This window comes from Oncorhynchus keta, chromosome 24 (genome assembly GCF_023373465.1).
Source record: "Oncorhynchus keta strain PuntledgeMale-10-30-2019 chromosome 24, Oket_V2, whole genome shotgun sequence".
NCBI lineage: Eukaryota > Metazoa > Chordata > Actinopteri > Salmoniformes > Salmonidae > Oncorhynchus > Oncorhynchus keta.
This window is the reverse complement of record NC_068444.1, coordinates 42,667,552-42,681,592: the sequence shown is the minus strand read 5'-3', so window position 1 is coordinate 42,681,592 and position 14,041 is coordinate 42,667,552. Positions and strand designations below refer to the sequence as shown.

The window sequence follows — 14,041 nt, the reverse complement described above, 5'->3', positions numbered from 1 at the left end:
CACAGCTAGGATTCAAATCCATAGTCTTCTGTATCACCAGCTATGCCTGACACATCAGCAATGCAGGGTGGCAAGCCTGCTAGAAAGTCCAGGTGAATGGCTGTTTGCAAAGTGAGTTGGTGCTCCGGCCCAGACAAGAATCACCCCATTTGTGGTATCGACCCTACGATTCTGAGATTAAGAGGCTCATGCTCAAATGTCTGAGCTTGCCAGGCAGATCAATTGAGGTACTGACTTGGACCGAATATCGTACAGATATGTTGGTGCAAAATATGGTGGTCAGTAAGAGTGCTCTGCATAGCTCCTGTGGCGCAGTCGGTTAGCGCGTGGTACTTATACAGCAGTATGAAACGAAGCAATGCCGAGGTTGTGAGTTCGAGCCTCACCAGGAGCAAGTGCTTTTCTTGAACCATCTGCCTTCATATATCTTGTCCAGAAAAATAGCATTTATTCAATCTATTTCATAAGTAATTGGTATGTCATTGAGATAACAGGTCAGAGTGCAGGGACAGCTACCATTCAAATGTATAGTCTTCTGCATTACCAGCAATGCCTGAAACATCAGCAATGCAGCCTGCTCAAAAATCCAAGCGGTTGGCTGTTCGCGAATTGAGTTGGTACTTCGGGAGAGAAAATAATCACCCAACGTGGGGCTCGAACCCACGACCCTGAGATTAAGAGTCTCATGCTCTACCGACTGAGCTAGCCAGGTACCTCAATGGTAATCTTGTATTGGTCCGAATATCGTACAGCTCCGTTTGTGGAAAATGTAGTGATCATTGAGAGTGTTGTTTGTGGATCCTGTGGTGCAATCGGTTATCTTATTGTGCTTATACAGTAATATACAGCAAATTGATGACAAGGTTGTGAGTTCAAGCCCCACCAGGACCAAGTATTCTTCTTGAACCCTGTCTATTTCTTGTCCAGAAAATGAGCTTTTATTCAATACACTTAGGAGGACGTTTCATAATTAATTGGTATGTCATTGAAATAACAGGTCAGAGTGCAGGCACAGCTAGGATTCAAATCCATAGTCTTCTGTATCACCAGCTATGCCTGACACATCAGCAATGCAGGGTGGCAAGCCTGCTAGAAAGTCCAGGTGAATGGCTGTTTGCAAAGTGAGTTGGTGCTCCGGCCCAGACAAGAATCACCCCATTTGTGGTATCGACCCTACGATTCTGAGATTAAGAGGCTCATGCTCAAATGTCTGAGCTTGCCAGGCAGATCAATTGAGGTACTGACTTGGACCGAATATCGTACAGATATGTTGGTGCAAAATATGGTGGTCAGTAAGAGTGCTCTGCATAGCTCCTGTGGCGCAGTCGGTTAGCGCGTGGTACTTATACAGCAGTATGAAACGAAGCAATGCCGAGGTTGTGAGTTCGAGCCTCACCAGGAGCAAGTGCTTTTCTTGAACCATCTGCCTTCATATATCTTGTCCAGAAAAATAGCATTTATTCAATCTATTTCATAAGTAATTGGTATGTCATTGAGATAACAGGTCAGAGTGCAGGGACAGCTACCATTCAAATGTATAGTCTTCTGCATTACCAGCAATGCCTGAAACATCAGCAATGCAGCCTGCTCAAAAATCCAAGCGGTTGGCTGTTCGCGAATTGAGTTGGTACTTCGGGAGAGAAAATAATCACCCAACGTGGGGCTCGAACCCACGACCCTGAGATTAAGAGTCTCATGCTCTACCGACTGAGCTAGCCAGGTACCTCAATGGTAATCTTGTATTGGTCCGAATATCGTACAGCTCCGTTTGTGGAAAATGTAGTGATCATTGAGAGTGTTGTTTGTGGATCCTGTGGTGCAATCGGTTATCTTATTGTGCTTATACAGTAATATACAGCAAATTGATGACAAGGTTGTGAGTTCAAGCCCCACCAGGACCAAGTATTCTTCTTGAACCCTGTCTATTTCTTGTCCAGAAAATGAGCTTTTATTCAATACACTTAGGAGGACGTTTCATAATTAATTGGTATGTCATTGAAATAACAGGTCAGAGTGCAGGCACAGCTAGGATTCAAATCCATAGTCTTCTGTATCACCAGCTATGCCTGACACATCAGCAATGCAGGGTGGCAAGCCTGCTAGAAAGTCCAGGTGAATGGCTGTTTGCAAAGTGAGTTGGTGCTCCGGCCCAGACAAGAATCACCCCATTTGTGGTATCGACCCTACGATTCTGAGATTAAGAGGCTCATGCTCAAATGTCTGAGCTTGCCAGGCAGATCAATTGAGGTACTGACTTGGACCGAATATCGTACAGATATGTTGGTGCAAAATATGGTGGTCAGTAAGAGTGCTCTGCATAGCTCCTGTGGCGCAGTCGGTTAGCGCGTGGTACTTATACAGCAGTATGAAACGAAGCAATGCCGAGGTTGTGAGTTCGAGCCTCACCAGGAGCAAGTGCTTTTCTTGAACCCTCTGCCTTTATATATCTTGTCCAGAAAAATAGCATTTATTCAATCTATTTCATAAGTAATTGGTATGTCATTGAGATAACAGGTCAGAGTGCAGGGACAGCTACCATTCAAATGTATAGTCTTCTGCATTACCAGCAATGCCTGACACATCAGCAATGCAGCCTGCTCGAAAATCCAATCGTTTAGCTGTTCGTGAAGTGAGTTGGTACTTCGGGAGAGAAAATAAGTACCCTACATGGGGCTCGAACCCACGACCATGAGATTAAGAGTCTCATGCTCTACCGCCTGAGCTAGCCAGGTACCTCAATAGTAATCTTGTATTGGTCCGAATATCGTACAGCTCCGTTTGTGGAAAATGTAGTGATCAGTGAGAGTGTTGTTAGTGGATCCTGTGGTGCAATCGGTTATCGTATTGTGCTTATACAGTAAGATACAGCAAATTGATGACAAGTTTGTGAGTTCAAGCCCCACCAGGAGCAAGTATCCTTCTTGAACCCTGTCTATTTCTTGTCCAGAAAATGAGCTTTTATTCAATACACTGAGGAGGACGTTTCATAATGAATTGGTATGTCATTGAAATAACAGGTCAGAGTGCAGGCACAGCTAGGATTCAAATCCATAGAATACTGTATCACCAGCTATGCCTGACACATCAGCAATGCAGGGTGGCAAGCATGCTAGAAAGTCCAGGTGAATGGCTGTTTGCAAAGTGAGTTGGTGCTCCGGCCCAGACAAGAATCACCCCATTTGTGGTATCGACCCTACGATTCTGAGATTAAGAGGCTCATGCTCAAATGTCTGAGCTTGCCAGGCAGATCAATTGAGGTACTGACTTGGACCGAATATCGTACAGATATGTTGGTGCAAAATATGGTGGTCAGTAAGAGTGCTCTGAATAGCTCCTGTGGCGCAGTCGGTTAGCGCTTGTTACTTATACAGCAGTATGCAACGAAGCAATGCCGAGGTTGTGAGTTCGAGCCTCACCAGGAGCAAGTGCATTTCTTGAACCCTCTGCCTTTATATATATTTTCCAGAAAAATAGCATTTATTCAATCTATTTCATAAGTAATTGGTATGTCATTGAGATAACAGGTCAGAGTGCAGGGACAGCTACCATTCAAATGTATAGTCTTCTGCATTACCAGCAATGCCTGAAACATCAGCAATGCAGCCTGCTCAAAAATCCAAGCGGTTGGCTGTTCGCGAATTGAGTTGGTACTTCGGGAGAGAAAATAATCACCCAACGTGGGGCTCGAACCCACGACCCTGAGATTAAGAGTCTCATGCTCTACCGACTGAGCTAGCCAGGTACCTCAATGGTAATTTTGTATTGGTCCGAATATCGTACAGCTCCGTTTGTGGAAAATGTAGTGATCATTGAGAGTGTTGTTCGTGGATCCTGTGGTGCAATCGGTTATCTTATTGTGCTTATACAGTAATATACAGCAAATTGATGACAAGGTTGTGAGTTCAAGCCCCACCAGGACCAAGTATTCTTCTTGAACCCTGTCTATTTCTTGTCCAGAAAATGAGCTTTTATTCAATACACTTAGGAGAACCTTTCATAATTAATTGGTATGTCATTGAAATAACAGGTCAGAGTGCAGGCACAGCTAGGATTCAAATCCATAGTCTTCTGTATCACCAGCTATGCCTGACACATCAGCAATGCATTGTGGCAAGCCTGCTAGAAAGTCCAGGTGAATGGCTGTTTGCAAAGTGAGTTGGTGCTCCGGCCCAGACAAGAATCACCCCATTTGTGGTATCGATTCTGAGATTAAGAGGCTCATGCTCAAATGTCTGAGCTTGCCAGGCAGATCAATTGAGGTACTGACTTGGACCGAATATCGTACAGATATGTTGGTGCAAAATATGGTGGTCAGTAAGAGTGCTCTGCATAGCTCCTGTGGCGCAGTCGGTTAGCGCGTGGTACTTATACAGCAGTATGAAACGAAGCAATGCCGAGGTTGTGAGTTCGAGCCTCACCAGGAGCAAGTGCTTTTCTTGAACCATCTGCCTTCATATATCTTGTCCAGAAAAATAGCATTTATTCAATCTATTTCATAAGTAATTGGTATGTCATTGAGATAACAGGTCAGAGTGCAGGGACAGCTACCTTTCAAATGTATAGTCTTCTGCATTACCAGCAATGCCTGAAACATCAGCAATGCAGCCTGCTCAAAAATCCAAGCGGTTGGCTGTTCGCGAATTGAGTTGGTACTTCGGGAGAGAAAATAATCACCCAACGTGGGGCTCGAACCCACGACCCTGAGATTAAGAGTCTCATGCTCTACCGACTGAGCTAGCCAGGTACCTCAATGGTAATCTTGTATTGGTCCGAATATCGTACAGCTCCGTTTGTGGAAAATGTAGTGATCATTGAGAGTGTTGTTTGTGGATCCTGTGGTGCAATCGGTTATCTTATTGTGCTTATACAGTAATATACAGCAAATTGATGACAAGGTTGTGAGTTCAAGCCCCACCAGGACCAAGTATTCTTCTTGAACCCTGTCTATTTCTTGTCCAGAAAATGAGCTTTTATTCAATACACTTAGGAGGACGTTTCATAATTAATTGGTATGTCATTGAAATAACAGGTCAGAGTGCAGGCACAGCTAGGATTCAAATCCATAGTCTTCTGTATCACCAGCTATGCCTGACACATCAGCAATGCAGGGTGGCAAGCCTGCTAGAAAGTCCAGGTGAATGGCTGTTTGCAAAGTGCGTTGGTGCTCCGGCCCAGACAAGAATCACCCCATTTGTGGTATCGACCCTACGATTCTGAGATTAAGAGGCTCATGCTCAAATGTCTGAGCTTGCCAGGCAGATCAATTGAGGTACTGACTTGGACCGAATATCGTACAGATATGTTGGTGCAAAATATGGTGGTCAGTAAGAGTGCTCTGCATAGCTCCTGTGGCGCAGTCGGTTAGCGCGTGGTACTTATACAGCAGTATGAAACGAAGCAATGCCGAGGTTGTGAGTTCAAGCCTCACCAGGAGCAAGTGCTTTTCTTGAACCATCTGCCTTCATATATCTTGTCCAGAAAAATAGCATTTATTCAATCTATTTCATAAGTAATTGGTATGTCATTGAGATAACAGGTCAGAGTGCAGGAACAGCTACCATTCAAATGTATAGTCTTCTGCATTACCAGCAATGCCTGAAACATCAGCAATGCAGCCTGCTCAAAAATCCAAGCGTTTGGCTGTTCGCGAATTTAGTTGGTACTTCGGAAGAGAAAATAATCACCCAACGTGGGGCTCGAACCCACGACCCTGAGATTAAGAGTCTCATGCTCTACCGACTGAGCTAGCCAGGTACCTCAATAGTAATTTTGTATTGGTCCGAATATCGTACAGCTCCGTTTGTGGAAAATGTAGTGATCATTGAGAGTGTTGTTAGTGGATCCTGTGGTGCAATCGGTTATCTTATTGTGCTTATACAGTAATATACAGCAAATTGATGACAAGGTTGTGAGTTCAAGCCCCACCAGGAGCAAGTATTCTTCTTGAACCCTGTCTATTTCTTGTCCAGAAAATGAGCTTTTATTCAATACACTTAGGAGGACATTTCATAATTAATTGGTATGTCATTGAAATAACAGGTCAGAGTGCAGGCACAGCTAGGATTCAAATCCATAGTCTTCTGTATCACCAGCTATGCCTGACACATCAGCAATGCATTGTGGCAAGCCTGCTAGAAAGTCCAGGTGAATGGCTGTTTGCAAAGTGAGTTGGTGCTCCGGCCCAGACAAGAATCACCCCATTTGTGGTATCGATTCTGAGATTAAGAGGCTCATGCTCAAATGTCTGAGCTTGCCAGGCAGATCAATTGAGGTACTGACTTGGACCGAATATCGTACAGATATGTTGGTGCAAAATATGGTGGTCAGTAAGAGTGCTCTGCATAGCTCCTGTGGCGCAGTCGGTTAGCGCGTGGTACTTATACAGCAGTATGAAACGAAGCAATGCCGAGGTTGTGAGTTCGAGCCTCACCAGGAGCAAGTGCTTTTCTTGAACCATCTGCCTTATATATCTTGTCCAGAAAAATAGCATTTATTCAATCTATTTCATAAGTAATTGGTATGTCATTGAGATAACAGGTCAGAGTGCAGGGACAGCTACCTTTCAAATGTATAGTCTTCTGCATTACCAGCAATGCCTGAAACATCAGCAATGCAGCCTGCTCAAAAATCCAAGCGGTTGGCTGTTCGCGAATTGAGTTGGTACTTCGGGAGAGAAAATAATCACCCAACGTGGGGCTCGAACCCACGACCCTGAGATTAAGAGACTCATGCTCTACCGACTGAGCTAGCCAGGTACCTCAGTGTTAGTCTTGTATTGGTCCGTATATCGTACAGCTCCGTTTGTGGAAAATGTAGTGATCATTGAGAGTGTTGTTTGTGGATCCTGTGGTGCAATCGGTTATCTTATTGTGCTTATACAGTAATATACAGCAAATTGATGACAAGGTTGTGAGTTCAAGCCCCACCAGGACCAAGTATTCTTCTTGAACCCTGTCTATTTCTTGTCCAGAAAATGAGCTTTTATTCAATACACTTAGGAGGACGTTTCATAATTAATTGGTATGTCATTGAAATAACAGGTCAGAGTGCAGGCACAGCTAGGATTCAAATCCATAGTCTTCTGTATCACCAGCTATGCCTGACACATCAGCAATGCAGGGTGGCAAGCCTGCTAGAAAGTCCAGGTGAATGGCTGTTTGCAAAGTGAGTTGGTGCTCCGGCCCAGACAAGAATCACCCCATTTGTGGTATCGACCCTACGATTCTGAGATTAAGAGGCTCATGCTCAAATGTCTGAGCTTGCCAGGCAGATCAATTGAGGTACTGACTTGGACCGAATATCGTACAGATATGTTGGTGCAAAATATGGTGGTCAGTAAGAGTGCTCTGCATAGCTCCTGTGGCGCAGTCGGTTAGCGCGTGGTACTTATACAGCAGTATGAAACGAAGCAATGCCGAGGTTGTGAGTTCGAGCCTCACCAGGAGCAAGTGCTTTTCTTGAACCATCTGCCTTCATATATCTTGTCCAGAAAAATAGCATTTATTCAATCTATTTCATAAGTAATTGGTATGTCATTGAGATAACAGGTCAGAGTGCAGGGACAGCTACCTTTCAAATGTATAGTCTTCTGCATTACCAGCAATGCCTGAAACATCAGCAATGCAGCCTGCTCAAAAATCCAAGCGGTTGGCTGTTCGCGAATTGAGTTGGTACTTCGGGAGAGAAAATAATCACCCAACGTGGGGCTCGAACCCACGACCCTGAGATTAAGAGTCTCATGCTCTACCGACTGAGCTAGCCAGGTACCTCAATGGTAATTTTGTATTGGTCCGTATATCGTACAGCTCCGTTTGTGGAAAATGTAGTGATCATTGAGAGTGTTGTTTGTGGATCCTGTGGTGCAATCGGTTATCTTATTGTGCTTATACAGTAATATACAGCAAATTGATGACAAGGTTGTGAGTTCAAGCCCCACCAGGACCAAGTATTCTTCTTGAACCCTGTCTATTTCTTGTCCAGAAAATGAGCTTTTATTCAATACACTTAGGAGGACGTTTCATAATTAATTGGTATGTCATTGAAATAACAGGTCAGAGTGCAGGCACAGCTAGGATTCAAATCCATAGTCTTCTGTATCACCAGCTATGCCTGACACATCAGCAATGCAGGGTGGCAAGCCTGCTAGAAAGTCCAGGTGAATGGCTGTTTGCAAAGTGAGTTGGTGCTCCGGCCCAGACAAGAATCACCCCATTTGTGGTATCGACCCTACGATTCTGAGATTAAGAGGCTCATGCTCAAATGTCTGAGCTTGCCAGGCAGATCAATTGAGGTACTGACTTGGACCGAATATCGTACAGATATGTTGGTGCAAAATATGGTGGTCAGTAAGAGTGCTCTGCATAGCTCCTGTGGCGCAGTCGGTTAGCGCGTGGTACTTATACAGCAGTATGAAACGAAGCAATGCCGAGGTTGTGAGTTCGAGCCTCACCAGGAGCAAGTGCTTTTCTTGAACCATCTGCCTTATATATCTTGTCCAGAAAAATAGCATTTATTCAATCTATTTCATAAGTAATTGGTATGTCATTGAGATAACAGGTCAGAGTGCAGGGACAGCTACCTTTCAAATGTATAGTCTTCTGCATTACCAGCAATGCCTGAAACATCAGCAATGCAGCCTGCTCAAAAATCCAAGCGGTTGGCTGTTCGCGAATTGAGTTGGTACTTCGGGAGAGAAAATAATCACCCAACGTGGGGCTCGAACCCACGACCCTGAGATTAAGAGTCTCATGGTCTACCGACTGAGCTAGCCAGGTACCTCAGTGGTAATCTTGTATTGGTCCGAATATCGTACAGCTCCGTTTGTGGAAAATGTAGTGATCATTGAGAGTGTTGTTTGTGGATCCTGTGGTGCAATCGGTTATCTTATTGTGCTTATACAGTAATATACAGCAAATTGATGACAAAGTTGTGAGTTCAAGCCCCACCAGGACCAAGTATTCTTCTTGAACCCTGTCTATTTCTTGTCCAGAAAATGAGCTTTTATTCAATACACTTAGGAGGACGTTTCATAATTAATTGGTATGTCATTGAAATAACAGGTCAGAGTGCAGGCACAGCTAGGATTCAAATCCATAGTCTTCTGTATCACCAGCTATGCCTGACACATCAGCAATGCAGGGTGGCAAGCCTGCTAGAAAGTCCAGGTGAATGGCTGTTTGCAAAGTGAGTTGGTGCTCCGGCCCAGACAAGAATCACCCCATTTGTGGTATCGACCCTACGATTCTGAGATTAAGAGGCTCATGCTCAAATGTCTGAGCTTGCCAGGCAGATCAATTGAGGTACTGACTTGGACCGAATATCGTACAGATATGTTGGTGCAAAATATGGTGGTCAGTAAGAGTGCTCTGCATAGCTCCTGTGGCGCAGTCGGTTAGCGCGTGGTACTTATACAGCAGTATGAAACGAAGCAATGCCGAGGTTGTGAGTTCGAGCCTCACCAGGAGCAAGTGCTTTTCTTGAACCATCTGCCTTCATATATCTTGTCCAGAAAAATAGCATTTATTCAATCTATTTCATAAGTAATTGGTATGTCATTGAGATAACAGGTCAGAGTGCAGGGACAGCTACCTTTCAAATGTATAGTCTTCTGCATTACCAGCAATGCCTGAAACATCAGCAATGCAGCCTGCTCAAAAATCCAAGCGGTTGGCTGTTCGCGAATTGAGTTGGTACTTCGGGAGAGAAAATAATCACCCAACGTGGGGCTCGAACCCACGACCCTGAGATTAAGAGTCTCATGCTCTACCGACTGAGCTAGCCAGGTACCTCAATGGTAATCTTGTATTGGTCGAATATCGTACAGCTCCGTTTGTGGAAAATGTAGTGATCATTGAGAGTGTTGTTTGTGGATCCTGTGGTGCAATCGGTTATCTTATTGTGCTTATACAGTAATATACAGCAAATTGATGACAAGGTTGTGAGTTCAAGCCCCACCAGGACCAAGTATTCTTCTTGAACCCTGTCTATTTCTTGTCCAGAAAATGAGCTTTTATTCAATACACTTAGGAGGACGTTTCATAATTAATTGGTATGTCATTGAAATAACAGGTCAGAGTGCAGGCACAGCTAGGATTCAAATCCATAGTCTTCTGTATCACCAGCTATGCCTGACACATCAGCAATGCAGGGTGGCAAGCCTGCTAGAAAGTCCAGGTGAATGGCTGTTTGCAAAGTGAGTTGGTGCTCCGGCCCAGACAAGAATCACCCCATTTGTGGTATCGACCCTACGATTCTGAGATTAAGAGGCTCATGCTCAAATGTCTGAGCTTGCCAGGCAGATCAATTGAGGTACTGACTTGGACCGAATATCGTACAGATATGTTGGTGCAAAATATGGTGGTCAGTAAGAGTGCTCTGCATAGCTCCTGTGGCGCAGTCGGTTAGCGCGTGGTACTTATACAGCAGTATGAAACGAAGCAATGCCGAGGTTGTGAGTTCGAGCCTCACCAGGAGCAAGTGCTTTTCTTGAACCATCTGCCTTCATATATCTTGTCCAGAAAAATAGCATTTATTCAATCTATTTCATAAGTAATTGGTATGTCATTGAGATAACAGGTCAGAGTGCAGGGACAGCTACCTTTCAAATGTATAGTCTTCTGCATTACCAGCAATGCCTGAAACATCAGCAATGCAGCCTGCTCAAAAATCCAAGCGGTTGGCTGTTCGCGAATTGAGTTGGTACTTCGGGAGAGAAAATAATCACCCAACGTGGGGCTCGAACCCACGACCCTGAGATTAAGAGTCTCATGCTCTACCGACTGAGCTAGCCAGGTACCTCAATGGTAATTTTGTATTGGTCCGTATATCGTACAGCTCCGTTTGTGGAAAATGTAGTGATCATTGAGAGTGTTGTTTGTGGATCCTGTGGTGCAATCGGTTATCTTATTGTGCTTATACAGTAATATACAGCAAATTGATGACAAGGTTGTGAGTTCAAGCCCCACCAGGACCAAGTATTCTTCTTGAACCCTGTCTATTTCTTGTCCAGAAAATGAGCTTTTATTCAATACACTTAGGAGGACGTTTCATAATTAATTGGTATGTCATTGAAATAACAGGTCAGAGTGCAGGCACAGCTAGGATTCAAATCCATAGTCTTCTGTATCACCAGCTATGCCTGACACATCAGCAATGCAGGGTGGCAAGCCTGCTAGAAAGTCCAGGTGAATGGCTGTTTGCAAAGTGCGTTGGTGCTCCGGCCCAGACAAGAATCACCCCATTTGTGGTATCGACCCTACGATTCTGAGATTAAGAGGCTCATGCTCAAATGTCTGAGCTTGCCAGGCAGATCAATTGAGGTACTGACTTGGACGAATATCGTACAGATATGTTGGTGCAAAATATGGTGGTCAGTAAGAGTGCTCTGCATAGCTCCTGTGGCGCAGTCGGTTAGCGCGTGGTACTTATACAGCAGTATGAAACGAAGCAATGCCGAGGTTGTGAGTTCGAGCCTCACCAGGAGCAAGTGCTTTTCTTGAACCATCTGCCTTCATATATCTTGTCCAGAAAAATAGCATTTATTCAATCTATTTCATAAGTAATTGGTATGTCATTGAGATAACAGGTCAGAGTGCAGGGACAGCTACCTTTCAAATGTATAGTCTTCTGCATTACCAGCAATGCCTGAAACATCAGCAATGCAGCCTGCTCAAAAATCCAAGCGGTTGGCTGTTCGCGAATTGAGTTGGTACTTCGGGAGAGAAAATAATCACCCAACGTGGGCTCGAACCCACGACCGTGAGATTAAGAGTCTCATGCTCTACCGACTGAGCTAGCCAGGTATCTAAATGGTAATTTTGTATTGGTCCGAATATCGTACAGCTCCGTTTGTGGAAAATGTAGTGATCATTGAGAGTGTTGTTTGTGGATCCTGTGGTGCAATCGGTTATCTTATTGTGCTTATACAGTAATATACAGCAAATTGATGACAAGGTTGTGAGTTCAAGCCCCACCAGGACCAAGTATTCTTCTTGAACCCTGTCTATTTCTTGTCCAGAAAATGAGCTTTTATTCAATACACTTAGGAGGACGTTTCATAATTAATTGGTATGTCATTGAAATAACAGGTCAGAGTGCAGGCACAGCTAGGATTCAAATCCATAGTCTTCTGTATCACCAGCTATGCCTGACACATCAGCAATGCAGGGTGGCAAGCCTGCTAGAAAGTCCAGGTGAATGGCTGTTTGCAAAGTGAGTTGGTGCTCCGGCCCAGACAAGAATCACCCCATTTGTGGTATCGACCCTACGATTCTGAGATTAAGAGGCTCATGCTCAAATGTCTGAGCTTGCCAGGCAGATCAATTGAGGTACTGACTTGGACCGAATATCGTACAGATATGTTGGTGCAAAATATGGTGGTCAGTAAGAGTGCTCTGCATAGCTCCTGTGGCGCAGTCGGTTAGCGCGTGGTACTTATACAGCAGTATGAAACGAAGCAATGCCGAGGTTGTGAGTTCGAGCCTCACCAGGAGCAAGTGCTTTTCTTGAACCATCTGCCTTCATATATCTTGTCCAGAAAAATAGCATTTATTCAATCTATTTCATAAGTAATTGGTATGTCATTGAGATAACAGGTCAGAGTGCAGGGACAGCTACCTTTCAAATGTATAGTCTTCTGCATTACCAGCAATGCCTGAAACATCAGCAATGCAGCCTGCTCAAAAATCCAAGCGGTTGGCTGTTCGCGAATTGAGTTGGTACTTCGGGAGAGAAAATAATCACCCAACGTGGGGCTCGAACCCACGACCCTGAGATTAAGAGTCTCATGCTCTACCGACTGAGCTAGCCAGGTACCTCAGTGTTAGTCTTGTATTGGTCCGTATATCGTACAGCTCCGTTTGTGGAAAATGTAGTGATCATTGAGAGTGTTGTTTGTGGATCCTGTGGTGCAATCGGTTATCTTATTGTGCTTATACAGTAATATACAGCAAATTGATGACAAGGTTGTGAGTTCAAGCCCCACCAGGACCAAGTATTCTTCTTGAACCCTGTCTATTTCTTGTCCAGAAAATGAGCTTTTATTCAATACACTTAGGAGGACGTTTCATAATTAATTGGTATGTCATTGAAATAACAGGTCAGAGTGCAGGCACAGCTAGGATTCAAATCCATAGTCTTCTGTATCACCAGCTATGCCTGACACATCAGCAATGCAGGGTGGCAAGCCTGCTAGAAAGTCCAGGTGAATGGCTGTTTGCAAAGTGAGTTGGTGCTCCGGCCCAGACAAGAATCACCCCATTTGTGGTATCGACCCTACGATTCTGAGATTAAGAGGCTCATGCTCAAATGTCTGAGCTTGCCAGGCAGATCAATTGAGGTACTGACTTGGACCGAATATCGTACAGATATGTTGGTGCAAAATATGGTGGTCAGTAAGAGTGCTCTGCATAGCTCCTGTGGCGCAGTCGGTTAGCGCGTGGTACTTATACAGCAGTATGAAACGAAGCAATGCCGAGGTTGTGAGTTCGAGCCTCACCAGGAGCAAGTGCTTTTCTTGAACCATCTGCCTTCATATATCTTGTCCAGAAAAATAGCATTTATTCAATCTATTTCATAAGTAATTGGTATGTCATTGAGATAACAGGTCAGAGTGCAGGGACAGCTACCTTTCAAATGTATAGTCTTCTGCATTACCAGCAATGCCTGAAACATCAGCAATGCAGCCTGCTCAAAAATCCAAGCGGTTGGCTGTTCGCGAATTGAGTTGGTACTTCGGGAGAAAAAATAATCACCCAACGTGGGGCTCGAACCCACGACCCTGAGATTAAGAGTCTCATGCTCTACCGACTGAGCTAGCCAGGTACCTCAATAGTAATCTTGTATTGGTACGAATATCGTACAGCTCCGTTTGTGGAAAATGTAGTGATCATTGAGAGTGTTGTTTGTGGATCCTGTGGTGCAATCGGTTATCTTATTGTGCTTATACAGTAATATACAGCAAATTGATGACAAGGTTGTGAGTTCAAGCCCCACCAGGACCAAGTATTCTTCTTGAACCCTGTCTATTTCTTGTCCAGAAAAT

The 14,041-nt window shown here is 44.3% G+C and overlaps 25 non-coding genes across 25 annotated transcripts; 14 read left to right on the top strand and 11 right to left on the bottom strand.

Annotated features, from left to right (window-relative positions):
• Positions 1–300: 300 nt before the first annotated feature.
• On the top strand, positions 301–394 carry trnai-uau (transfer RNA isoleucine (anticodon UAU)). The gene is made up of 2 exons: positions 301–338; positions 359–394. It is a non-coding gene; the product is annotated as a tRNA-Ile (tRNA).
• A 245-nt stretch (positions 395–639) lies between these two features.
• On the bottom strand, positions 640–712 carry trnak-cuu (transfer RNA lysine (anticodon CUU)). Its single transcript has one exon. It is a non-coding gene; the product is annotated as a tRNA-Lys (tRNA).
• Positions 713–1,310: 598 nt separating this feature from the next.
• trnai-uau (transfer RNA isoleucine (anticodon UAU)) lies at positions 1,311–1,404 on the top strand. Its single transcript has 2 exons — positions 1,311–1,348; positions 1,369–1,404. It is a non-coding gene; the product is annotated as a tRNA-Ile (tRNA).
• A 245-nt stretch (positions 1,405–1,649) lies between these two features.
• On the bottom strand, positions 1,650–1,722 carry trnak-cuu (transfer RNA lysine (anticodon CUU)). The gene has a single exon. It is a non-coding gene; the product is annotated as a tRNA-Lys (tRNA).
• Positions 1,723–2,320: 598 nt separating this feature from the next.
• On the top strand, positions 2,321–2,414 carry trnai-uau (transfer RNA isoleucine (anticodon UAU)). The gene is made up of 2 exons: positions 2,321–2,358; positions 2,379–2,414. It is a non-coding gene; the product is annotated as a tRNA-Ile (tRNA).
• A 916-nt stretch (positions 2,415–3,330) lies between these two features.
• trnai-uau (transfer RNA isoleucine (anticodon UAU)) lies at positions 3,331–3,424 on the top strand. Its single transcript has 2 exons — positions 3,331–3,368; positions 3,389–3,424. It is a non-coding gene; the product is annotated as a tRNA-Ile (tRNA).
• Positions 3,425–3,669: 245 nt separating this feature from the next.
• On the bottom strand, positions 3,670–3,742 carry trnak-cuu (transfer RNA lysine (anticodon CUU)). Its single transcript has one exon. It is a non-coding gene; the product is annotated as a tRNA-Lys (tRNA).
• A 590-nt stretch (positions 3,743–4,332) lies between these two features.
• On the top strand, positions 4,333–4,426 carry trnai-uau (transfer RNA isoleucine (anticodon UAU)). The gene is made up of 2 exons: positions 4,333–4,370; positions 4,391–4,426. It is a non-coding gene; the product is annotated as a tRNA-Ile (tRNA).
• Positions 4,427–4,671: 245 nt separating this feature from the next.
• On the bottom strand, positions 4,672–4,744 carry trnak-cuu (transfer RNA lysine (anticodon CUU)). Its single transcript has one exon. It is a non-coding gene; the product is annotated as a tRNA-Lys (tRNA).
• Positions 4,745–5,342: 598 nt separating this feature from the next.
• trnai-uau (transfer RNA isoleucine (anticodon UAU)) lies at positions 5,343–5,436 on the top strand. Its single transcript has 2 exons — positions 5,343–5,380; positions 5,401–5,436. It is a non-coding gene; the product is annotated as a tRNA-Ile (tRNA).
• Positions 5,437–5,681: 245 nt separating this feature from the next.
• trnak-cuu (transfer RNA lysine (anticodon CUU)) lies at positions 5,682–5,754 on the bottom strand. The gene has a single exon. It is a non-coding gene; the product is annotated as a tRNA-Lys (tRNA).
• Positions 5,755–6,344: 590 nt separating this feature from the next.
• Positions 6,345–6,438, top strand: trnai-uau (transfer RNA isoleucine (anticodon UAU)). The gene is made up of 2 exons: positions 6,345–6,382; positions 6,403–6,438. It is a non-coding gene; the product is annotated as a tRNA-Ile (tRNA).
• A 244-nt stretch (positions 6,439–6,682) lies between these two features.
• Positions 6,683–6,755, bottom strand: trnak-cuu (transfer RNA lysine (anticodon CUU)). Its single transcript has one exon. It is a non-coding gene; the product is annotated as a tRNA-Lys (tRNA).
• Positions 6,756–7,353: 598 nt separating this feature from the next.
• trnai-uau (transfer RNA isoleucine (anticodon UAU)) lies at positions 7,354–7,447 on the top strand. Its single transcript has 2 exons — positions 7,354–7,391; positions 7,412–7,447. It is a non-coding gene; the product is annotated as a tRNA-Ile (tRNA).
• A 245-nt stretch (positions 7,448–7,692) lies between these two features.
• trnak-cuu (transfer RNA lysine (anticodon CUU)) lies at positions 7,693–7,765 on the bottom strand. Its single transcript has one exon. It is a non-coding gene; the product is annotated as a tRNA-Lys (tRNA).
• A 598-nt stretch (positions 7,766–8,363) lies between these two features.
• Positions 8,364–8,457, top strand: trnai-uau (transfer RNA isoleucine (anticodon UAU)). Its single transcript has 2 exons — positions 8,364–8,401; positions 8,422–8,457. It is a non-coding gene; the product is annotated as a tRNA-Ile (tRNA).
• Positions 8,458–9,372: 915 nt separating this feature from the next.
• On the top strand, positions 9,373–9,466 carry trnai-uau (transfer RNA isoleucine (anticodon UAU)). Its single transcript has 2 exons — positions 9,373–9,410; positions 9,431–9,466. It is a non-coding gene; the product is annotated as a tRNA-Ile (tRNA).
• A 245-nt stretch (positions 9,467–9,711) lies between these two features.
• Positions 9,712–9,784, bottom strand: trnak-cuu (transfer RNA lysine (anticodon CUU)). Its single transcript has one exon. It is a non-coding gene; the product is annotated as a tRNA-Lys (tRNA).
• Positions 9,785–10,381: 597 nt separating this feature from the next.
• On the top strand, positions 10,382–10,475 carry trnai-uau (transfer RNA isoleucine (anticodon UAU)). The gene is made up of 2 exons: positions 10,382–10,419; positions 10,440–10,475. It is a non-coding gene; the product is annotated as a tRNA-Ile (tRNA).
• A 245-nt stretch (positions 10,476–10,720) lies between these two features.
• Positions 10,721–10,793, bottom strand: trnak-cuu (transfer RNA lysine (anticodon CUU)). The gene has a single exon. It is a non-coding gene; the product is annotated as a tRNA-Lys (tRNA).
• A 597-nt stretch (positions 10,794–11,390) lies between these two features.
• trnai-uau (transfer RNA isoleucine (anticodon UAU)) lies at positions 11,391–11,484 on the top strand. The gene is made up of 2 exons: positions 11,391–11,428; positions 11,449–11,484. It is a non-coding gene; the product is annotated as a tRNA-Ile (tRNA).
• Positions 11,485–12,399: 915 nt separating this feature from the next.
• Positions 12,400–12,493, top strand: trnai-uau (transfer RNA isoleucine (anticodon UAU)). The gene is made up of 2 exons: positions 12,400–12,437; positions 12,458–12,493. It is a non-coding gene; the product is annotated as a tRNA-Ile (tRNA).
• A 245-nt stretch (positions 12,494–12,738) lies between these two features.
• Positions 12,739–12,811, bottom strand: trnak-cuu (transfer RNA lysine (anticodon CUU)). Its single transcript has one exon. It is a non-coding gene; the product is annotated as a tRNA-Lys (tRNA).
• A 598-nt stretch (positions 12,812–13,409) lies between these two features.
• On the top strand, positions 13,410–13,503 carry trnai-uau (transfer RNA isoleucine (anticodon UAU)). Its single transcript has 2 exons — positions 13,410–13,447; positions 13,468–13,503. It is a non-coding gene; the product is annotated as a tRNA-Ile (tRNA).
• Positions 13,504–13,748: 245 nt separating this feature from the next.
• trnak-cuu (transfer RNA lysine (anticodon CUU)) lies at positions 13,749–13,821 on the bottom strand. The gene has a single exon. It is a non-coding gene; the product is annotated as a tRNA-Lys (tRNA).
• Positions 13,822–14,041: the final 220 nt, after the last annotated feature.